Source organism: Neovison vison, chromosome 2 (assembly GCF_020171115.1).
Source record: "Neovison vison isolate M4711 chromosome 2, ASM_NN_V1, whole genome shotgun sequence".
In the NCBI taxonomy this organism is placed as follows: domain Eukaryota; kingdom Metazoa; phylum Chordata; class Mammalia; order Carnivora; family Mustelidae; genus Neogale; species Neogale vison.
The window spans coordinates 147,739,926-147,761,539 of NC_058092.1; the positions used below are offsets into that span (position 1 = coordinate 147,739,926).

The 21,614-nt window shown below is 72.3% G+C and overlaps 10 non-coding genes across 10 annotated transcripts; all 10 read left to right on the forward strand.

Annotated features, from left to right (window-relative positions):
* Positions 1-497: 497 nt before the first annotated feature.
* LOC122901257 lies at positions 498-616 on the forward strand. Its single transcript, XR_006383389.1, has one exon. It is a non-coding gene; the product is annotated as a 5S ribosomal RNA (ribosomal RNA).
* A 2,171-nt stretch (positions 617-2,787) lies between these two features.
* LOC122901291 lies at positions 2,788-2,906 on the forward strand. The gene has a single exon (XR_006383421.1). It is a non-coding gene; the product is annotated as a 5S ribosomal RNA (ribosomal RNA).
* Positions 2,907-5,084: 2,178 nt separating this feature from the next.
* On the forward strand, positions 5,085-5,203 carry LOC122901269. The gene has a single exon (XR_006383400.1). It is a non-coding gene; the product is annotated as a 5S ribosomal RNA (ribosomal RNA).
* A 2,171-nt stretch (positions 5,204-7,374) lies between these two features.
* Positions 7,375-7,493, forward strand: LOC122901281. The gene has a single exon (XR_006383411.1). It is a non-coding gene; the product is annotated as a 5S ribosomal RNA (ribosomal RNA).
* A 2,171-nt stretch (positions 7,494-9,664) lies between these two features.
* Positions 9,665-9,783, forward strand: LOC122901260. Its single transcript, XR_006383392.1, has one exon. It is a non-coding gene; the product is annotated as a 5S ribosomal RNA (ribosomal RNA).
* Positions 9,784-11,968: 2,185 nt separating this feature from the next.
* LOC122901293 lies at positions 11,969-12,087 on the forward strand. Its single transcript, XR_006383423.1, has one exon. It is a non-coding gene; the product is annotated as a 5S ribosomal RNA (ribosomal RNA).
* A 2,171-nt stretch (positions 12,088-14,258) lies between these two features.
* On the forward strand, positions 14,259-14,377 carry LOC122901292. The gene has a single exon (XR_006383422.1). It is a non-coding gene; the product is annotated as a 5S ribosomal RNA (ribosomal RNA).
* Positions 14,378-16,548: 2,171 nt separating this feature from the next.
* On the forward strand, positions 16,549-16,667 carry LOC122901301. The gene has a single exon (XR_006383431.1). It is a non-coding gene; the product is annotated as a 5S ribosomal RNA (ribosomal RNA).
* A 2,179-nt stretch (positions 16,668-18,846) lies between these two features.
* LOC122901299 lies at positions 18,847-18,965 on the forward strand. Its single transcript, XR_006383429.1, has one exon. It is a non-coding gene; the product is annotated as a 5S ribosomal RNA (ribosomal RNA).
* Positions 18,966-21,131: 2,166 nt separating this feature from the next.
* Positions 21,132-21,250, forward strand: LOC122901304. Its single transcript, XR_006383433.1, has one exon. It is a non-coding gene; the product is annotated as a 5S ribosomal RNA (ribosomal RNA).
* Positions 21,251-21,614: the final 364 nt, after the last annotated feature.

Consider the following 21,614-nt stretch of genomic DNA (forward strand, 5'->3'; position numbering starts at 1 on the left):
AGCCGTGCCCAGCCGAGCCGAGCAGAGCCGAGCCGAGCCGAGCCGAGCCGAGCCGAGCAGAGCTGACTGGAGGAGAGTAGAGGAGAGCAGAGGAGAGCAGAGGAGAGGAGAGCATAAGAGAGCAGAGGAGAGGAGAGGAGAGGAGAGCAGAGGAGAGGAGAGGAGAGGAGGGAAGGCCAGGTGGCCAGCTGGGCCAGGCCTAGGGCGCTGGGTGGGCGCTGGGGGGCGCTGTGCTCACCGCGCGCGGGCCCGAGGACACAGCCCCTTGCCACCTGCAGAGGCACGGGGCGGAGGGGCTGGGGAGTCCCGGGATGGGAGAGTGCCCGGAGGGACTTTGGCGAGGCCCCGGGGCCCGCAGGCGTCTGGGCCCCTGGGCGGGCGGGCGGGCGGGGAGGCAGGCGCCAGGACAAGGACAGGCGGAGGGGTGAGCCGCGGCGCGCGCCGGGGCCCGCGAAGCGCGCAGCAGGCTCTTGGGGCGGCCAGCTGCGGCGGCAGGCGTCTACGGCCATACCACCCTGAACGCGCCCGATCTCGTCTGATCTCGGAAGCTAAGCAGGGTCGGGCCTGGTTAGTACTTGGATGGGAGACCGCCTGGGAATACCGGGTGCTGTAGGCTTTTTCTTTCGCCCCCAAACGCTTGTCTTGTTTGGCCTTCCTCTTTTCTCTCCCCCTTCGGCCTCCCTCCCACTCGCTTGGCCGCCAACGCGGCGGCCTCCCAGCAGTCCCTGAACGCCGCAGCCCCTGAGCCCGGTCACCTCGGGCCCCTGACCCCCCGACCCCTGGCCACCCCAGCCCCAGCATCGCGGGCCCCTGGCCCCAAAAGGGCGGCCCGCTGCACGGGCGGCCGGCCACAACCCAGCCTTTCCGCCTCCACGCCACGAGGCCCAGCCGCGCCTCAGCCGACCTTGGGGGGCTGCTGGCAGGGAGAGGCAGTGTTGGAGGGGGCTCGGGGGCCAGAGGCAGGGAAAGGGGGACCGGGGTGAGGACCACGGCCATGGACGCGGGGAGGGGGTGGGGGCCGACGGGCTGTGGGAGGAGGGCGGGGAGGGGCGGGCCGGGGCCGGGGTTGTGGGGGACAGGAGGCAGGAGCGGGCCTCGACCCCGGGCTCGGGCAACCTCTCCTCGGGCCTGTGCGCCCGGGCCCGGGCCCTGGGCCCTGGATCCCCTAGCGAGGCCCTCGGGCTGCCCCCAGCTCCAAAGCCCACCGGCAGCCCGCCCCACCGCCCCACCCCTCCCGGCGCCCCCGCGACCTGGGCCCACCCTGCCCCTTCTCTCCACCGGGCCTGGGCTCCGCTCAGGCCGGAAGGGCATTCCCTTCCTTCTCACCGACCACCTCCCCTTCGCCCCTGGGGCCCCGCGCCCGGGCCGAGGTGCCCAGGACGCCAGATGGCCGACCCGCGTGGGCTCCCGGCGCCTTGGGCACTCGGCTCCACCCTGCGTCTCCCGGGAGCAGCCACGGCAAGCGCGGGGCTGTCTCGCTCCGAGAAAGACCGGAGGCGCCGCACACCGGGCCAAGAGAGGCCCCCGCCCCGCCCCCGGCCCCACGCCACACCCCACACCCCACACCCCACACCCCACACCCCACACCAGAAGACTAGACCCATGAAAGAATCCCTGGCAGGCCCCCAGGCCAGACCGGGTGCTGGGCAGGAAAGGGAGCCGAACGGGACTGCTGACACCTCACCGGCAGGTCCTCGGGCTCCCCGGGCTCCTCCGGCAGCTCCAGGGCGCCGCCACCTAGGCCAAAGCCCTGCCCAAGCACGCCGGCCCTCCCTCCCGGGACAGGTGCCAGGCCACCGCAGCCTCCTGGGTGGGTGGTGTCTTGTCCGAGTGCGTGTGTGCGCGGGTGTGTGCGTGCGTGTGTGTGTTCCTGTGCGTGTGAGTGGGTGTGTGAGCGTTGCGTGCACCCGTGTCTCCGACCCGGTCCCTGTCCCCATGCCGGTCAGGGTCACCGCGTCTGTCCTGGGAGCTGGGGGTGTGGAGGGTCTGGGGGGGTGGGGGGGACTGCGGGTTGGAGAGTCTGTCTCTGGGGCTCTGCGTTCTGGCCGTCTGTGCAGACATCCCTCAGTCTGTGTCTGTCCCTGTGTCTCCGTGGGTATCCCTGTGTCCGTGTAGGTGAGCCGGCCTATCGTGTCTCTGGTCAGGGCCTGTTGCGGGTGGGTGGCGAGGGGAAGCGCGCGGAGGAAGGGTCACGGGGCGGGGCTGCCGCTTCTGGGCTGGTGTGTGGCATCGCCCGTGTCCTCGTGGCCTCGGGTGGGCTGGGAGCGAGGCGGGGTGCAGAGGAGGGGCGAACCGAACCCGTCCAAGCCGTGCCGAGCCGAGCCGAGCCGAGCCGAGCCGAGCAGAGCAGAGCTGACTGGAGGAGAGTAGAGGAGAGCAGAGGAGAGCAGAGGAGAGGAGAGCATAAGAGAGCAGAGGAGAGGAGAGGAGAGGAGAGCAGAGGAGAGGAGAGGAGAGGAGGGAAGGCCAGGTGGCCAGCTGGGCCAGGCCTAGGGCGCTGGGTGGGCGCTGGGGGGCGCTGTGCTCACCGCGCGCGGGCCCGAGGACACAGCCCCTTGCCACCTGCAGAGGCACGGGGCGGAGGGGCTGGGGAGTCCCGGGATGGGAGAGTGCCCGGAGGGACTTTGGCGAGGCCCCGGGGCCCGCAGGCGTCTGGGCCCCTGGGCGGGCGGGCGGGCGGGGAGGCAGGCGCCAGGACAAGGACAGGCGGAGGGGTGAGCCGCGGCGCGCGCCGGGGCCCGCGAAGCGCGCAGCAGGCTCTTGGGGCGGCCAGCTGCGGCGGCAGGCGTCTACGGCCATACCACCCTGAACGCGCCCTATCTCGTCTGATCTCGAAAGCTAAGCAGGGTCGGGCCTGGTTAGTACTTGGATGGGAGACCGCCTGGGAATACCGGGTGCTGTAGGCTTTTTCTTTCGCCCCCAAACGCTTGTCTTGTTTGGCCTTCCTCTTTTCTCTCCCCCTTCGGCCTCCCTCCCACTCGCTTGGCCGCCAACGCGGCGGCCTCCCAGCAGTCCCTGAACGCCGCAGCCCCTGAGCCCGGTCACCTCGGGCCCCTGACCCCCCGACCCCTGGCCACCCCAGCCCCAGCATCGCGGGCCCCTGGCCCCAAAAGGGCGGCCCGCTGCACGGGCGGCCGGCCACAACCCAGCCTTTCCGCCTCCACGCCACGAGGCCCAGCCGCGCCTCAGCCGACCTTGGGGGGCTGCTGGCAGGGAGAGGCAGTGTTGGAGGGGGCTCGGGGGCCAGAGGCAGGGAAAGGGGGACCGGGGTGAGGACCACGGCCATGGACGCGGGGAGGGGGTGGGGGCCGACGGGCTGTGGGAGGAGGGCGGGGAGGGGCGGGCCGGGGCCGGGGTTGTGGGGGACAGGAGGCAGGAGCGGGCCTCGACCCCGGGCTCGGGCAACCTCTCCTCGGGCCTGTGCGCCCGGGCCCGGGCCCTGGGCCCTGGATCCCCTAGCGAGGCCCTCGGGCTGCCCCCAGCTCCAAAGCCCACCGGCAGCCCGCCCCACCGCCCCACCCCTCCCGGCGCCCCCGCGACCTGGGCCCACCCTGCCCCTTCTCTCCACCGGGCCTGGGCTCCGCTCAGGCCGGAAGGGCATTCCCTTCCTTCTCACCGACCACCTCCCCTTCGCCCCTGGGGCCCCGCGCCCGGGCCGAGGTGCCCAGGACGCCAGATGGCCGACCCTCGTGGGCTCCCGGCGCCTTGGGCACTCGGCTCCACCCTGCGTCTCCCGGGAGCAGCCACGGCAAGCGCGGGGCTGTCTCGCTCCGAGAAAGACCGGAGGCGCCGCACACCGGGCCAAGAGAGGCCCCCGCCCCGCCCCCGGCCCCACGCCACACCCCACACCCCACACCCCACACCCCACACCAGAAGACTAGACCCATGAAAGAATCCCTGGCAGGCCCCCAGGCCAGACCGGGTGCTGGGCAGGAAAGGGAGCCGAACGGGACTGCTGACACCTCACCGGCAGGTCCTCGGGCTCCCCGGGCTCCTCCGGCAGCTCCAGGGCGCCGCCACCTAGGCCAAAGCCCTGCCCAAGCACGCCGGCCCTCCCTCCTGGGACAGGTGCCAGGCCACCGCAGCCTCCTGGGTGGGTGGTGTCTTGTCCGAGTGCGTGTGTGCGCGGGTGTGTGCGTGCGTGTGTGTGTTCCTGTGCGTGTGAGTGGGTGTGTGAGCGTTGCGTGCACCCGTGTCTCCGACCCGGTCCCTGTCCCATGCCGGTCAGGGTCACCGCGTCTGTCCTGGGAGCTGGGGGTGTGGAGGGTCTGGGGGGGTGGGGGGGACTGCGGGTTGGAGAGTCTGTCTCTGGGGCTCTGCGTTCTGGCCGTCTGTGCAGACATCCCTCAGTCTGTGTCTGTCCCTGTGTCTCCGTGGGTATCCCTGTGTCCGTGTAGGTGAGCCGGCCTATCGTGTCTCTGGTCAGGGCCTGTTGCGGGTGGGTGGCGAGGGGAAGCGCGCGGAGGAAGGGTCACGGGGCGGGGCTGCCGCTTCTGGGCGGGTGTGTGGCATCGCCCGTGTCCTCGTGGCCTCGGGTGGGCTGGGAGCGAGGCGGGGTGCAGAGGAGGGGAGAACCGAACCCGTCCAAGCCGTGCCCAGCCGAGCCGAGCAGAGCCGAGCCGAGCCGAGCCGAGCCGAGCCGAGCAGAGCTGACTGGAGGAGAGTAGAGGAGAGCAGAGGAGAGCAGAGGAGAGGAGAGCATAAGAGAGCAGAGGAGAGGAGAGGAGAGGAGAGCAGAGGAGAGGAGAGGAGAGGAGGGAAGGCCAGGTGGCCAGCTGGGCCAGGCCTAGGGCGCTGGGTGGGCGCTGGGGGGCGCTGTGCTCACCGCGCGCGGGCCCGAGGACACAGCCCCTTGCCACCTGCAGAGGCACGGGGCGGAGGGGCTGGGGAGTCCCGGGATGGGAGAGTGCCCGGAGGGACTTTGGCGAGGCCCCGGGGCCCGCAGGCGTCTGGGCCCCTGGGCGGGCGGGCGGGCGGGGAGGCAGGCGCCAGGACAAGGACAGGCGGAGGGGTGAGCCGCGGCGCGCGCCGGGGCCCGCGAAGCGCGCAGCAGGCTCTTGGGGCGGCCAGCTGCGGCGGCAGGCGTCTACGGCCATACCACCCTGAACGCGCCCGATCTCGTCTGATCTCGGAAGCTAAGCAGGGTCGGGCCTGGTTAGTACTTGGATGGGAGACCGCCTGGGAATACCGGGTGCTGTAGGCTTTTTCTTTCGCCCCCAAACGCTTGTCTTGTTTGGCCTTCCTCTTTTCTCTCCCCCTTCGGCCTCCCTCCCACTCGCTTGGCCGCCAACGCGGCGGCCTCCCAGCAGTCCCTGAACGCCGCAGCCCCTGAGCCCGGTCACCTCGGGCCCCTGACCCCCCGACCCCTGGCCACCCCAGCCCCAGCATCGCGGGCCCCTGGCCCCAAAAGGGCGGCCCGCTGCACGGGCGGCCGGCCACAACCCAGCCTTTCCGCCTCCACGCCACGAGGCCCAGCCGCGCCTCAGCCGACCTTGGGGGGCTGCTGGCAGGGAGAGGCAGTGTTGGAGGGGGCTCGGGGGCCAGAGGCAGGGAAAGGGGGACCGGGGTGAGGACCACGGCCATGGACGCGGGGAGGGGGTGGGGGCCGACGGGCTGTGGGAGGAGGGCGGGGAGGGGCGGGCCGGGGCCGGGGTTGTGGGGGACAGGAGGCAGGAGCGGGCCTCGACCCCGGGCTCGGGCAACCTCTCCTCGGGCCTGTGCGCCCGGGCCCGGGCCCTGGGCCCTGGATCCCCTAGCGAGGCCCTCGGGCTGCCCCCAGCTCCAAAGCCCACCGGCAGCCCGCCCCACCGCCCCACCCCTCCCGGCGCCCCCGCGACCTGGGCCCACCCTGCCCCTTCTCTCCACCGGGCCTGGGCTCCGCTCAGGCCGGAAGGGCATTCCCTTCCTTCTCACCGACCACCTCCCCTTCGCCCCTGGGGCCCCGCGCCCGGGCCGAGGTGCCCAGGACGCCAGATGGCCGACCCGCGTGGGCTCCCGGCGCCTTGGGCACTCGGCTCCACCCTGCGTCTCCCGGGAGCAGCCACGGCAAGCGCGGGGCTGTCTCGCTCCGAGAAAGACCGGAGGCGCCGCACACCGGGCCAAGAGAGGCCCCCGCCCCGCCCCCGGCCCCACGCCACACCCCACACCCCACACCCCACACCCCACACCCCACACCAGAAGACTAGACCCATGAAAGAATCCCTGGCAGGCCCCCAGGCCAGACCGGGTGCTGGGCAGGAAAGGGAGCCGAACGGGACTGCTGACACCTCACCGGCAGGTCCTCGGGCTCCCCGGGCTCCTCCGGCAGCTCCAGGGCGCCGCCACCTAGGCCAAAGCCCTGCCCAAGCACGCCGGCCCTCCCTCCCGGGACAGGTGCCAGGCCACCGCAGCCTCCTGGGTGGGTGGTGTCTTGTCCGAGTGCGTGTGTGCGCGGGTGTGTGCGTGCGTGTGTGTGTTCCTGTGCGTGTGAGTGGGTGTGTGAGCGTTGCGTGCACCCGTGTCTCCGACCCGGTCCCTGTCCCCATGCCGGTCAGGGTCACCGCGTCTGTCCTGGGAGCTGGGGGTGTGGAGGGTCTGGGGGGGTGGGGGGGACTGCGGGTTGGAGAGTCTGTCTCTGGGGCTCTGCGTTCTGGCCGTCTGTGCAGACATCCCTCAGTCTGTGTCTGTCCCTGTGTCTCCGTGGGTATCCCTGTGTCCGTGTAGGTGAGCCGGCCTATCGTGTCTCTGGTCAGGGCCTGTTGCGGGTGGGTGGCGAGGGGAAGCGCGCGGAGGAAGGGTCACGGGGCGGGGCTGCCGCTTCTGGGCTGGTGTGTGGCATCGCCCGTGTCCTCGTGGCCTCGGGTGGGCTGGGAGCGAGGCGGGGTGCAGAGGAGGGGCGAACCGAACCCGTCCAAGCCGTGCCGAGCCGAGCCGAGCCGAGCCGAGCCGAGCAGAGCAGAGCTGACTGGAGGAGAGTAGAGGAGAGCAGAGGAGAGCAGAGGAGAGGAGAGCATAAGAGAGCAGAGGAGAGGAGAGGAGAGGAGAGCAGAGGAGAGGAGAGGAGAGGAGGGAAGGCCAGGTGGCCAGCTGGGCCAGGCCTAGGGCGCTGGGTGGGCGCTGGGGGGCGCTGTGCTCACCGCGCGCGGGCCCGAGGACACAGCCCCTTGCCACCTGCAGAGGCACGGGGCGGAGGGGCTGGGGAGTCCCGGGATGGGAGAGTGCCCGGAGGGACTTTGGCGAGGCCCCGGGGCCCGCAGGCGTCTGGGCCCCTGGGCGGGCGGGCGGGCGGGGAGGCAGGCGCCAGGACAAGGACAGGCGGAGGGGTGAGCCGCGGCGCGCGCCGGGGCCCGCGAAGCGCGCAGCAGGCTCTTGGGGCGGCCAGCTGCGGCGGCAGGCGTCTACGGCCATACCACCCTGAACGCGCCCGATCTCGTCTGATCTCGGAAGCTAAGCAGGGTCGGGCCTGGTTAGTACTTGGATGGGAGACCGCCTGGGAATACCGGGTGCTGTAGGCTTTTTCTTTCGCCCCCAAACGCTTGTCTTGTTTGGCCTTCCTCTTTTCTCTCCCCCTTCGGCCTCCCTCCCACTCGCTTGGCCGCCAACGCGGCGGCCTCCCAGCAGTCCCTGAACGCCGCAGCCCCTGAGCCCGGTCACCTCGGGCCCCTGACCCCCCGACCCCTGGCCACCCCAGCCCCAGCATCGCGGGCCCCTGGCCCCAAAAGGGCGGCCCGCTGCACGGGCGGCCGGCCACAACCCAGCCTTTCCGCCTCCACGCCACGAGGCCCAGCCGCGCCTCAGCCGACCTTGGGGGGCTGCTGGCAGGGAGAGGCAGTGTTGGAGGGGGCTCGGGGGCCAGAGGCAGGGAAAGGGGGACCGGGGTGAGGACCACGGCCATGGACGCGGGGAGGGGGTGGGGGCCGACGGGCTGTGGGAGGAGGGCGGGGAGGGGCGGGCCGGGGCCGGGGTTGTGGGGGACAGGAGGCAGGAGCGGGCCTCGACCCCGGGCTCGGGCAACCTCTCCTCGGGCCTGTGCGCCCGGGCCCGGGCCCTGGGCCCTGGATCCCCTAGCGAGGCCCTCGGGCTGCCCCCAGCTCCAAAGCCCACCGGCAGCCCGCCCCACCGCCCCACCCCTCCCGGCGCCCCCGCGACCTGGGCCCACCCTGCCCCTTCTCTCCACCGGGCCTGGGCTCCGCTCAGGCCGGAAGGGCATTCCCTTCCTTCTCACCGACCACCTCCCCTTCGCCCCTGGGGCCCCGCGCCCGGGCCGAGGTGCCCAGGACGCCAGATGGCCGACCCGCGTGGGCTCCCGGCGCCTTGGGCACTCGGCTCCACCCTGCGTCTCCCGGGAGCAGCCACGGCAAGCGCGGGGCTGTCTCGCTCCGAGAAAGACCGGAGGCGCCGCACACCGGGCCAAGAGAGGCCCCCGCCCCGCCCCCGGCCCCACGCCACACCCCACACCCCACACCCCACACCCCACACCCCACACCAGAAGACTAGACCCATGAAAGAATCCCTGGCAGGCCCCCAGGCCAGACCGGGTGCTGGGCAGGAAAGGGAGCCGAACGGGACTGCTGACACCTCACCGGCAGGTCCTCGGGCTCCCCGGGCTCCTCCGGCAGCTCCAGGGCGCCGCCACCTAGGCCAAAGCCCTGCCCAAGCACGCCGGCCCTCCCTCCCGGGACAGGTGCCAGGCCACCGCAGCCTCCTGGGTGGGTGGTGTCTTGTCCGAGTGCGTGTGTGCGCGGGTGTGTGCGTGCGTGTGGGTGTTCCTGTGCGTGTGAGTGGGTGTGTGAGCGTTGCGTGCACCCGTGTCTCCGACCCGGTCCCTGTCCCCATGCCGGTCAGGGTCACCGCGTCTGTCCTGGGAGCTGGGGGTGTGGAGGGTCTGGGGGGGTGGGGGGGACTGCGGGTTGGAGAGTCTGTCTCTGGGGCTCTGCGTTCTGGCCGTCTGTGCAGACATCCCTCAGTCTGTGTCTGTCCCTGTGTCTCCGTGGGTATCCCTGTGTCCGTGTAGGTGAGCCGGCCTATCGTGTCTCTGGTCAGGGCCTGTTGCGGGTGGGTGGCGAGGGGAAGCGCGCGGAGGAAGGGTCACGGGGCGGGGCTGCCGCTTCTGGGCGGGTGTGTGGCATCGCCCGTGTCCTCGTGGCCTCGGGTGGGCTGGGAGCGAGGCGGGGTGCAGAGGAGGGGAGAACCGAACCCGTCCAAGCCGTGCCGAGCCGAGCCGAGCCGAGCCGAGCCGAGCAGAGCAGAGCTGACTGGAGGAGAGTAGAGGAGAGCAGAGGAGAGCAGAGGAGAGGAGAGCATAAGAGAGCAGAGGAGAGGAGAGGAGAGGAGAGCAGAGGAGAGGAGAGGAGAGGAGGGAAGGCCAGGTGGCCAGCTGGGCCAGGTCTAGGGCGCTGGGTGGGCGCTGGGGGGCGCTGTGCTCACCGCGCGCGGGCCCGAGGACACAGCCCCTTGCCACCTGCAGAGGCACGGGGCGGAGGGGCTGGGGAGTCCCGGGATGGGAGAGTGCCCGGAGGGACTTTGGCGAGGCCCCGGGGCCCGCAGGCGTCTGGGCCCCTGGGCGGGCGGGCGGGCGGGGAGGCAGGCGCCAGGACAAGGACAGGCTGAGGGGTGAGCCGCGGCGCGCGCCGGGGCCCGCGAAGCGCGCAGCAGGCTCTTGGGGCGGCCAGCTGCGGCGGCAGGCGTCTACGGCCATACCACCCTGCACGCGCCCGATCTCGTCTGATCTCGGAAGCTAAGCAGGGTCGGGCCTGGTTAGTACTTGGATGGGAGACCGCCTGGGAATACCGGGTGCTGTAGGCTTTTTCTTTCGCCCCCAAACGCTTGTCTTGTTTGGCCTTCCTCTTTTCTCTCCCCCTTCGGCCTCCCTCCCACTCGCTTGGCCGCCAACGCGGCGGCCTCCCAGCAGTCCCTGAACGCCGCAGCCCCGGAGCCCGGTCACCTCGGGCCCCTGACCCCCCGACCCCTGGCCACCCCAGCCCCAGCATCGCGGGCCCCTGGCCCCAAAAGGGCGGCCCGCTGCACGGGCGGCCGGCCACAACCCAGCCTTTCCGCCTCCACGCCACGAGGCCCAGCCGCGCCTCAGCCTACCTTGGGGGGCTGCTGGGAGGGAGAGGCAGTGTTGGAGGGGGCTCAGGGGCCAGAGGCAGGGAAAGGGGGACCGGGGTGAGGACCACGGCCATGGACGCGGGGAGGGGGTGGGGGCCGACGGGCTGTGGGAGGAGGGCGGGGAGGGGCGGGCCGGGGCCGGGGTTGTGAGGGACAGGAGGCAGGAGCGGGCCTCGACCCCGGGCTCGGGCAACCTCTCCTCGGGCCTGTGCGCCCGGGCCCGGGCCCTGGGCCCTGGATCCCCTAGCGAGGCCCTCGGGCTGCCCACAGCTCCAAAGCCCACCGGCAGCCCGCCCCACCGCCCCACCCCTCCCGGCGCCCCCGCGACCTGGGCCCACCCTGCCCCTTCTCTCCACCGGGCCTGGGCTCCGCTCAGGCCGGAAGGGCATTCCCTTCCTTCTCACCGACCACCTCCCCTTCGCCCCTGGGGCCCCGCGCCCGGGCCGAGGTGCCCAGGACGCCAGATGGCCGACCCTCGTGGGCTCCCGGCGCCTTGGGCACTCGGCTCCACCCTGCGTCTCCCGGGAGCAGCCACGGCAAGCGCGGGGCTGTCTCGCTCCGAGAAAGACCGGAGTCGCCGCACACCGGGCCAAGAGAGGCCCCCGCCCCGCCCCCGGCCCCACGCCACACCCCACACCCCACACCCCACACCCCACACCCCACACCAGAAGACTAGACCCATGAAAGAATCCCTGGCAGGCCCCCAGGCCAGACCGGGTGCTGGGCAGGAAAGGGAGCCGAACGGGACTGCTGACACCTCACCGGCAGGTCCTCGGGCTCCCCGGGCTCCTCCGGCAGCTCCAGGGCGCCGCCACCTAGGCCAAAGCCCTGCCCAAGCACGCCGGCCCTCCCTCCCGGGACAGGTGCCAGGCCACCGCAGCCTCCTGGGTGGGTGGTGTCTTGTCCGAGTGCGTGTGTGCGCGGGTGTGTGCGTGCGTGTGTGTGTTCCTGTGCGTGTGAGTGGGTGTGTGAGCATTGCGTGCACCCGTGTCTCCGACCCGGTCCCTGTCCCATGCCGGTCAGGGTCACCGCGTCTGTCCTGGGAGCTGGGGGTGTGGAGGGTCTGGGGGGGTGGGGGGGACTGCGGGTTGGAGAGTCTGTCTCTGGGGCTCTGCGTTCTGGCCGTCTGTGCAGACATCCCTCAGTCTGTGTCTGTCCCTGTGTCTCCGTGGGTATCCCTGTGTCCGTGTAGGTGAGCCGGCCTATCGTGTCTCTGGTCAGGGCCTGTTGCGGGTGGGTGGCGAGGGGAAGCGCGCGGAGGAAGGGTCACGGGGCGGGGCTGCCGCTTCTGGGCGGGTGTGTGGCATCGCCCGTGTCCTCGTGGCCTCGGGTGGGCTGGGAGCGAGGCGGGGTGCAGAGGAGGGGAGAACCGAACCCGTCCAAGCCGTGCCCAGCCGAGCCGAGCAGAGCCGAGCCGAGCCGAGCCGAGCCGAGCCGAGCAGAGCTGACTGGAGGAGAGTAGAGGAGAGCAGAGGAGAGCAGAGGAGAGGAGAGCATAAGAGAGCAGAGGAGAGGAGAGGAGAGGAGAGCAGAGGAGAGGAGAGGAGAGGAGGGAAGGCCAGGTGGCCAGCTGGGCCAGGCCTAGGGCGCTGGGTGGGCGCTGGGGGGCGCTGTGCTCACCGCGCGCGGGCCCGAGGACACAGCCCCTTGCCACCTGCAGAGGCACGGGGCGGAGGGGCTGGGGAGTCCCGGGATGGGAGAGTGCCCGGAGGGACTTTGGCGAGGCCCCGGGGCCCGCAGGCGTCTGGGCCCCTGGGCGGGCGGGCGGGCGGGGAGGCAGGCGCCAGGACAAGGACAGGCGGAGGGGTGAGCCGCGGCGCGCGCCGGGGCCCGCGAAGCGCGCAGCAGGCTCTTGGGGCGGCCAGCTGCGGCGGCAGGCGTCTACGGCCATACCACCCTGAACGCGCCCGATCTCGTCTGATCTCGGAAGCTAAGCAGGGTCGGGCCTGGTTAGTACTTGGATGGGAGACCGCCTGGGAATACCGGGTGCTGTAGGCTTTTTCTTTCGCCCCCAAACGCTTGTCTTGTTTGGCCTTCCTCTTTTCTCTCCCCCTTCGGCCTCCCTCCCACTCGCTTGGCCGCCAACGCGGCGGCCTCCCAGCAGTCCCTGAACGCCGCAGCCCCTGAGCCCGGTCACCTCGGGCCCCTGACCCCCCGACCCCTGGCCACCCCAGCCCCAGCATCGCGGGCCCCTGGCCCCAAAAGGGCGGCCCGCTGCACGGGCGGCCGGCCACAACCCAGCCTTTCCGCCTCCACGCCACGAGGCCCAGCCGCGCCTCAGCCGACCTTGGGGGGCTGCTGGCAGGGAGAGGCAGTGTTGGAGGGGGCTCGGGGGCCAGAGGCAGGGAAAGGGGGACCGGGGTGAGGACCACGGCCATGGACGCGGGGAGGGGGTGGGGGCCGACGGGCTGTGGGAGGAGGGCGGGGAGGGGCGGGCCGGGGCCGGGGTTGTGGGGGACAGGAGGCAGGAGCGGGCCTCGACCCCGGGCTCGGGCAACCTCTCCTCGGGCCTGTGCGCCCGGGCCCGGGCCCTGGGCCCTGGATCCCCTAGCGAGGCCCTCGGGCTGCCCCCAGCTCCAAAGCCCACCGGCAGCCCGCCCCACCGCCCCACCCCTCCCGGCGCCCCCGCGACCTGGGCCCACCCTGCCCCTTCTCTCCACCGGGCCTGGGCTCCGCTCAGGCCGGAAGGGCATTCCCTTCCTTCTCACCGACCACCTCCCCTTCGCCCCTGGGGCCCCGCGCCCGGGCCGAGGTGCCCAGGACGCCAGATGGCCGACCCGCGTGGGCTCCCGGCGCCTTGGGCACTCGGCTCCACCCTGCGTCTCCCGGGAGCAGCCACGGCAAGCGCGGGGCTGTCTCGCTCCGAGAAAGACCGGAGGCGCCGCACACCGGGCCAAGAGAGGCCCCCGCCCCGCCCCCGGCCCCACGCCACACCCCACACCCCACACCCCACACCCCACACCCCACACCAGAAGACTAGACCCATGAAAGAATCCCTGGCAGGCCCCCAGGCCAGACCGGGTGCTGGGCAGGAAAGGGAGCCGAACGGGACTGCTGACACCTCACCGGCAGGTCCTCGGGCTCCCCGGGCTCCTCCGGCAGCTCCAGGGCGCCGCCACCTAGGCCAAAGCCCTGCCCAAGCACGCCGGCCCTCCCTCCCGGGACAGGTGCCAGGCCACCGCAGCCTCCTGGGTGGGTGGTGTCTTGTCCGAGTGCGTGTGTGCGCGGGTGTGTGCGTGCGTGTGTGTGTTCCTGTGCGTGTGAGTGGGTGTGTGAGCGTTGCGTGCACCCGTGTCTCCGACCCGGTCCCTGTCCCCATGCCGGTCAGGGTCACCGCGTCTGTCCTGGGAGCTGGGGGTGTGGAGGGTCTGGGGGGGTGGGGGGGACTGCGGGTTGGAGAGTCTGTCTCTGGGGCTCTGCGTTCTGGCCGTCTGTGCAGACATCCCTCAGTCTGTGTCTGTCCCTGTGTCTCCGTGGGTATCCCTGTGTCCGTGTAGGTGAGCCGGCCTATCGTGTCTCTGGTCAGGGCCTGTTGCGGGTGGGTGGCGAGGGGAAGCGCGCGGAGGAAGGGTCACGGGGCGGGGCTGCCGCTTCTGGGCTGGTGTGTGGCATCGCCCGTGTCCTCGTGGCCTCGGGTGGGCTGGGAGCGAGGCGGGGTGCAGAGGAGGGGCGAACCGAACCCGTCCAAGCCGTGCCGAGCCGAGCCGAGCCGAGCCGAGCCGAGCAGAGCAGAGCTGACTGGAGGAGAGTAGAGGAGAGCAGAGGAGAGCAGAGGAGAGGAGAGCATAAGAGAGCAGAGGAGAGGAGAGGAGAGGAGAGCAGAGGAGAGGAGAGGAGAGGAGGGAAGGCCAGGTGGCCAGCTGGGCCAGGCCTAGGGCGCTGGGTGGGCGCTGGGGGGCGCTGTGCTCACCGCGCGCGGGCCCGAGGACACAGCCCCTTGCCACCTGCAGAGGCACGGGGCGGAGGGGCTGGGGAGTCCCGGGATGGGAGAGTGCCCGGAGGGACTTTGGCGAGGCCCCGGGGCCCGCAGGCGTCTGGGCCCCTGGGCGGGCGGGCGGGCGGGGAGGCAGGCGCCAGGACAAGGACAGGCGGAGGGGTGAGCCGCGGCGCGCGCCGGGGCCCGCGAAGCGCGCAGCAGGCTCTTGGGGCGGCCAGCTGCGGCGGCAGGCGTCTACGGCCATACCACCCTGAACGCGCCCTATCTCGTCTGATCTCGAAAGCTAAGCAGGGTCGGGCCTGGTTAGTACTTGGATGGGAGACCGCCTGGGAATACCGGGTGCTGTAGGCTTTTTCTTTCGCCCCCAAACGCTTGTCTTGTTTGGCCTTCCTCTTTTCTCTCCCCCTTCGGCCTCCCTCCCACTCGCTTGGCCGCCAACGCGGCGGCCTCCCAGCAGTCCCTGAACGCCGCAGCCCCTGAGCCCGGTCACCTCGGGCCCCTGACCCCCCGACCCCTGGCCACCCCAGCCCCAGCATCGCGGGCCCCTGGCCCCAAAAGGGCGGCCCGCTGCACGGGCGGCCGGCCACAACCCAGCCTTTCCGCCTCCACGCCACGAGGCCCAGCCGCGCCTCAGCCGACCTTGGGGGGCTGCTGGCAGGGAGAGGCAGTGTTGGAGGGGGCTCGGGGGCCAGAGGCAGGGAAAGGGGGACCGGGGTGAGGACCACGGCCATGGACGCGGGGAGGGGGTGGGGGCCGACGGGCTGTGGGAGGAGGGCGGGGAGGGGCGGGCCGGGGCCGGGGTTGTGGGGGACAGGAGGCAGGAGCGGGCCTCGACCCCGGGCTCGGGCAACCTCTCCTCGGGCCTGTGCGCCCGGGCCCGGGCCCTGGGCCCTGGATCCCCTAGCGAGGCCCTCGGGCTGCCCCCAGCTCCAAAGCCCACCGGCAGCCCGCCCCACCGCCCCACCCCTCCCGGCGCCCCCGCGACCTGGGCCCACCCTGCCCCTTCTCTCCACCGGGCCTGGGCTCCGCTCAGGCCGGAAGGGCATTCCCTTCCTTCTCACCGACCACCTCCCCTTCGCCCCTGGGGCCCCGCGCCCGGGCCGAGGTGCCCAGGACGCCAGATGGCCGACCCTCGTGGGCTCCCGGCGCCTTGGGCACTCGGCTCCACCCTGCGTCTCCCGGGAGCAGCCACGGCAAGCGCGGGGCTGTCTCGCTCCGAGAAAGACCGGAGGCGCCGCACACCGGGCCAAGAGAGGCCCCCGCCCCGCCCCCGGCCCCACGCCACACCCCACACCCCACACCCCACACCCCACACCCCACACCAGAAGACTAGACCCATGAAAGAATCCCTGGCAGGCCCCCAGGCCAGACCGGGTGCTGGGCAGGAAAGGGAGCCGAACGGGACTGCTGACACCTCACCGGCAGGTCCTCGGGCTCCCCGGGCTCCTCCGGCAGCTCCAGGGCGCCGCCACCTAGGCCAAAGCCCTGCCCAAGCACGCCGGCCCTCCCTCCCGGGACAGGTGCCAGGCCACCGCAGCCTCCTGGGTGGGTGGTGTCTTGTCCGAGTGCGTGTGTGCGCGGGTGTGTGCGTGCGTGTGTGTGTTCCTGTGCGTGTGAGTGGGTGTGTGAGCGTTGCGTGCACCCGTGTCTCCGACCCGGTCCCTGTCCCCATGCCGGTCAGGGTCACCGCGTCTGTCCTGGGAGCTGGGGGTGTGGAGGGTCTGGGGGGGTGGGGGGGACTGCGGGTTGGAGAGTCTGTCTCTGGGGCTCTGCGTTCTGGCCGTCTGTGCAGACATCCCTCAGTCTGTGTCTGTCCCTGTGTCTCCGTGGGTATCCCTGTGTCCGTGTAGGTGAGCCGGCCTATCGTGTCTCTGGTCAGGGCCTGTTGCGGGTGGGTGGCGAGGGGAAGCGCGCGGAGGAAGGGTCACGGGGCGGGGCTGCCGCTTCTGGGCTGGTGTGTGGCATCGCCCGTGTCCTCGTGGCCTCGGGTGGGCTGGGAGCGAGGCGGGGTGCAGAGGAGGGGCGAACCGAACCCGTCCAAGCCGTGCCGAGCCGAGCCGAGCCGAGCCGAGCCGAGCAGAGCAGAGCTGACTGGAGGAGAGTAGAGGAGAGCAGAGGAGAGCAGAGGAGAGGAGAGCATAAGAGAGCAGAGGAGAGGAGAGGAGAGGAGAGCAGAGGAGAGGAGAGGAGAGGAGGGAAGGCCAGGTGGCCAGCTGGGCCAGGCCTAGGGCGCTGGGTGGGCGCTGGGGGGCGCTGTGCTCACCGCGCGCGGGCCCGAGGACACAGCCCCTTGCCACCTGCAGAGGCACGGGGCGGAGGGGCTGGGGAGTCCCGGGATGGGAGAGTGCCCGGAGGGACTTTGGCGAGGCCCCGGGGCCCGCAGGCGTCTGGGCCCCTGGGCGGGCGGGCGGGCGGGGAGGCAGGCGCCAGGACAAGGACAGGCGGAGGGGTGAGCCGCGGCGCGCGCCGGGGCCCGCGAAGCGCGCAGCAGGCTCTTGGGGCGGCCAGCTGCGGCGGCAGGCGTCTAAGGCCATACCACCCTGAACGCGCCCTATCTCGTCTGATCTCGAAAGCTAAGCAGGGTCGGGCCTGGTTAGTACTTGGATGGGAGACCGCCTGGGAATACCGGGTGCTGTAGGCTTTTTCTTTCGCCCCCAAACGCTTGTCTTGTTTGGCCTTCCTCTTTTCTCTCCCCCTTCGGCCTCCCTCCCACTCGCTTGGCCGCCAACGCGGCGGCCTCCCAGCAGTCCCTGAACGCCGCAGCCCCTGAGCCCGGTCACCTCGGGCCCCTGACCCCCCGACCCCTGGCCACCCCAGCCCCAGCATCGCGGGCCCCTGGCCCCAAAAGGGCGGCCCGCTGCACGGGCGGCCGGCCACAACCCAGCCTTTCCGCCTCCACGCCACGAGGCCCAGCCGCGCCTCAGCCGACCTTGGGGGGCTGCTGGCAGGGAGAGGCAGTGTTGGAGGGGGCTCGGGGGCCAGAGGCAGGGAAAGGGGGACCGGGGTGAGGACCACGGCCATGGACGCGGGGAGGGGGTGGGGGCCGACGGGCTGTGGGAGGAGGGCGGGGAGGGGCGGGCCGGGGCCGGGGTTGTGGGGGACAGGAGGCAGGAGCGGGCCTCGACCCCGGGCTCGGGCAACCTCTCCTCGGGCCTGTGCGCCCGGGCCCGGGCCCTGGGCCCTGGATCCCCTAGCGAGGCCCTCGGGCTGCCCCCAGCTCCAAAGCCCACCGGCAGCCCGCCCCACCGCCCCACCCCTCCCGGCGCCCCCGCGACCTGGGCCCACCCTGCCCCTTCTCTCCACCGGGCCTGGGCTCCGCTCAGGCCGGAAGGGCATTCCCTTCCTTCTCACCGACCACCTCCCCTTCGCCCCTGGGGCCCCGCGCCCGGGCCGAGGTGCCCAGGACGCCAGATGGCCGACCCGCGTGGGCTCCCGGCGCCTTGGGCACTCGGCTCCACCCTGCGTCTCCCGGGAGCAGCCACGGCAAGCGCGGGGCTGTCTCGCTCCGAGAAAGACCGGAGGCGCCGCACACCGGGCCAAGAGAGGCCCCCGCCCCGCCCCCGGCCCCACGCCACACCCCACACCCCACACCCCACACCCCACACCCCACACCAGAAGACTAGACCCATGAAAGAATCCCTGGCAGGCCCCCAGGCCAGACCGGGTGCTGGGCAGGAAAGGGAGCCGAACGGGACTGCTGACACCTCACCGGCAGGTCCTCGGGCTCCCCGGGCTCCTCCGGCAGCTCCAGGGCGCCGCCACCTAGGCCAAAGCCCTGCCCAAGCACGCCGGCCCTCCCTCCCGGGACAGGTGCCAGGCCACCGCAGCCTCCTGGGTGGGTGGTGTCTTGTCCGAGTGCGTGTGTGCGCGGGTGTGTGCGTGCGTGTGTGTGTTCCTGTGCGTGTGAGTGGGTGTGTGTGAGCGTTGCGTGCACCCGTGTCTCCGACCCGGTCCCTGTCCCCATGCCGGTCAGGGTCACCGCGTCTGTCCTGGGAGCTGGGGGTGTGGAGGGTCTGGGGGGGGTGGGGGGGACTGCGGGTTGGAGAGTCTGTCTCTGGGGCTCTGCGTTCTGGCCGTCTGTGCAGACATCCCTCAGTCTGTGTCTGTCCCTGTGTCTCCGTGGGTATCCCTGTGTCCGTGTAGGTGAGCCGGCCTATCGTGTCTCTGGTCAGGGCCTGTTGCGGGTGGGTGGCGAGGGGAAGCGCGCGGAGGAAGGGTCACGGGGCGGGGCTGCCGCTTCTGGGCGGGTGTGTGGCATCGCCCGTGTCCTCGTGGCCTCGGGTGGGCTGGGAGCGAGGCGGGGTGCAGAGGAGGGGAGAACCGAACCCGTCCAAGCCGTGCCCAGCCGAGCCGAGCAGAGCCGAGCCGAGCCGAGCCGAGCCGAGCCGAGCAGAGCTGACTGGAGGAGAGTAGAGGAGAGCAGAGGAGAGCAGAGGAGAGGAGAGCATAAGAGAGCAGAGGAGAGGAGAGGAGAGCAGAGGAGAGGAGAGGAGGGAAGGCCAGGTGGCCAGCTGGGCCAGGCCTAGGGCGCTGGGTGGGCGCTGGGGGGCGCTGTGCTCACCGCGCGCGGGCCCGAGGACACAGCCCCTTGCCACCTGCAGAGGCACGGGGCGGAGGGGCTGGGGAGTCCCGGGATGGGAGAGTGCCCGGAGGGACTTTGGCGAGGCCCCGGGGCCCGCAGGCGTCTGGGCCCCTGGGCGGGCGGGCGGGCGGGGAGGCAGGCGCCAGGACAAGGACAGGCGGAGGGGTGAGCCGCGGCGCGCGCAGGGGCCCGCGAAGCGCGCAGCAGGCTCTTGGGGCGGCCAGCTGCGGCGGCAGGCGTCTACGGCCATACCACCCTGAACGCGCCCGATCTCGTCTTATCTCGGAAGCTAAGCAGGGTCGGTCCTGGTTAGTACTTGGATGGGAGACCGCCTGGGAATACCGGGTGCTGTAGGCTTTTTCTTTCGCCCCCAAACGCTTGTCTTGTTTGGCCTTCCTCTTTTCTCTCCCCCTTCGGCCTCCCTCCCACTCGCTTGGCCGCCAACGCGGCGGCCTCCCAGCAGTCCCTGAACGCCGCAGCCCCTGAGCCCGGTCACCTCGGGCCCCTGACCCCCCGACCCCTGGCCACCCCAGCCCCAGCATCGCGGGCCCCTGGCCCCAAAAGGGCGGCCCGCTGCACGGGCGGCCGGCCACAACCCAGCCTTTCCGCCTCCACGCCACGAGGCCCAGCCGCGCCTCAGCCGACCTTGGGGGGCTGCTGGCAGGGAGAGGCAGTGTTGGAGGGGGCTCGGGGGCCAGAGGCAGGGAAAGGGGGACCGGGGTGAGGACCACGGCCATGGACGCGGGGAGGGGGTGGGGGCCGACGGGCTGTGGGAGGAGGGCGGGGAGGGGCGGGCCGGGGCCGGGGTTGTGGGGGACAGGAGGCAGGAGCGGGCCTCGACCCCGAGCTCGGGCAACCTCTCCTCGGGCCTGTGCGCCCGGGCCCGGGCCCTGGGCCCTGGATCCCCTAGCGAGGCCCTCGGGCTGCCCCCAGCTCCAAAGCCCACCGGCAGCCCGCCCCACCGCCCCACCCCTCCCGGCGCCCCCCGCGACCTGGGCCCACCCTGCCCCTTCTCTCCACCGGGCCTGGGCTCCGCTCAGGCCGGAAGGGCATTCCCTTCCTTCTCACCGACCACCTCCCCTTCGCCCCTGGGGCCCCGCGCCCGGGCCGAGGTGCCCAGGACGCCAGATGGCCGACCCTCGTGGGCTCCCGGCGCCTTGGGCACTCGGCTCCACCCTGCGTCTCCCGGGAGCAGCCACGGCAAGCGCGGGGCTGTCTCGCTCCGAGAAAGACCGGAGGCGCCGCACACCGGGCCAAGAGAGGCCCCCGCCCCGCCCCCAGCCCCACGCCACACCCCACACCCCACACCCCACACCCCACACCAGAAGACTAGACCCATGAAAGAATCCCTGGCAGGCCCCCAGGCCAGACCGGGTGCTGGGCAGGAAAGGGAGCCGAACGGGACTGCTGACACCTCACCGGCAGGTCCTCGGGCTCCCCGGGCTCCTCCGGCAGCTCCAGGGCGCCGCCACCTAGGCCAAAGCCCTGCCCAAGCACGCCGGCCCTCCCTCCCGGGACAGGTGCCAGGCCACCGCAGCCTCCTGGGTGGGTGGTGTCTTGTCCGAGTGCGTGTGTGCGCGGGTGTGTGCGTGCGTGTGTGTGTTCCTGTGCGTGTGAGTGGGTGTGTGAGCGTTGCGTGCACCCGTGTCTCCGACCCGGTCCCTGTCCCCATGCCGGTCAGGGTCACCGCGTCTGTCCTGGGAGCTGGGGGTGTGGAGGGTCTGGGGGGGTGGGGGGGACTGCGGGTTGGAGAGTCTGTCTCTGGGGCTCTGCGTTCTGGCCGTCTGTGCAGACATCCCTCAGTCTGTGTCTGTCCCTGTGTCTCCGTGGGTATCCCTGTGTCCGTGTAGGTGAGCCGGCCTATCGTGTCTCTGGTCAGGGCCTGTTGCGGGTGGGTGGCGAGGGGAAGCGCGCGGAGGAAGGGTCACGGGGCGGGGCTGCCGCTTCTGGGCTGGTGTGTGGCATCGCCCGTGTCCTCGTGGCCTCGGGTGGGCTGGGAGCGAGGCGGGGTGCAGAGGAGGGGAGAACCGAACCCGTCCAAGCCGTGCCGAGCCGAGCCGAGCCGAGCCGAGCCGAGCAGAGCAGAGCTGACTGGAGGAGAGTAGAGGAGAGCAGAGGAGAGCAGAGGAGAGGAGAGCATAAGAGAGCAGAGGAGAGGAGAGGAGAGGAGAGCAGAGGAGAGGAGAGGAGAGGAGGGAAGGCCAGGTGGCCAGCTGGGCCAGGCCTAGGGCGCTGGGTGGGCGCTGGGGGGCGCTGTGCTCACCGCGCGCGGGCCCGAGGACACAGCCCCTTGCCACCTGCAGAGGCACGGGGCGGAGAGGCTGGGGAGTCCCGGGATGGGAGAGTGCCCGGAGGGACTTTGGCGAGGCCCCGGGGCCCGCAGGCGTCTGGGCCCCTGGGCGGTGCGGGCGGGGGGGGAGGCAGGCGCCAGGACAAGGACAGGCGGAGGGGTGAGCCGCGGCGCGCGCCGGGGCCCGCGAAGCGCGCAGCAGGCTCTTGGGGCGGCCAGCTGCGGCGGCAGGCGTCTACGGCCATACCACCCTGAACGCGCCCGATCTCGTCTGATCTCGGAAGCTAAGCAGGGTCGGGCCTGGTTAGTACTTGGATGGGAGACCGCCTGGGAATACCGGGTGCTGTAGGCTTTTTCTTTCGCCCCCAAACGCTTGTCTTGTTTGGCCTTCCTCTTTTCTCTCCCCCTTCGGCCTCCCTCCCACTCGCTTGGCCGCCAACGCGGCGGCCTCCCAGCAGTCCCTGAACGCCGCAGCCCCTGAGCCCGGTCACCTCGGGCCCCTGACCCCCCGACCCCTGGCCACCCCAGCCCCAGCATCGCGGGCCCCTGGCCCCAAAAGGGCGGCCCGCTGCACGGGCGGCCGGCCACAACCCAGCCTTTCCGCCTCCACGCCACGAGGCCCAGCCGCGCCTCAGCCTACCTTGGGGGGCTGCTGGGAGGGAGAGGCAGTGTTGGAGGGGGCTCAGGGGCCAGAAGCAGGGAAAGGGGGACCGGGG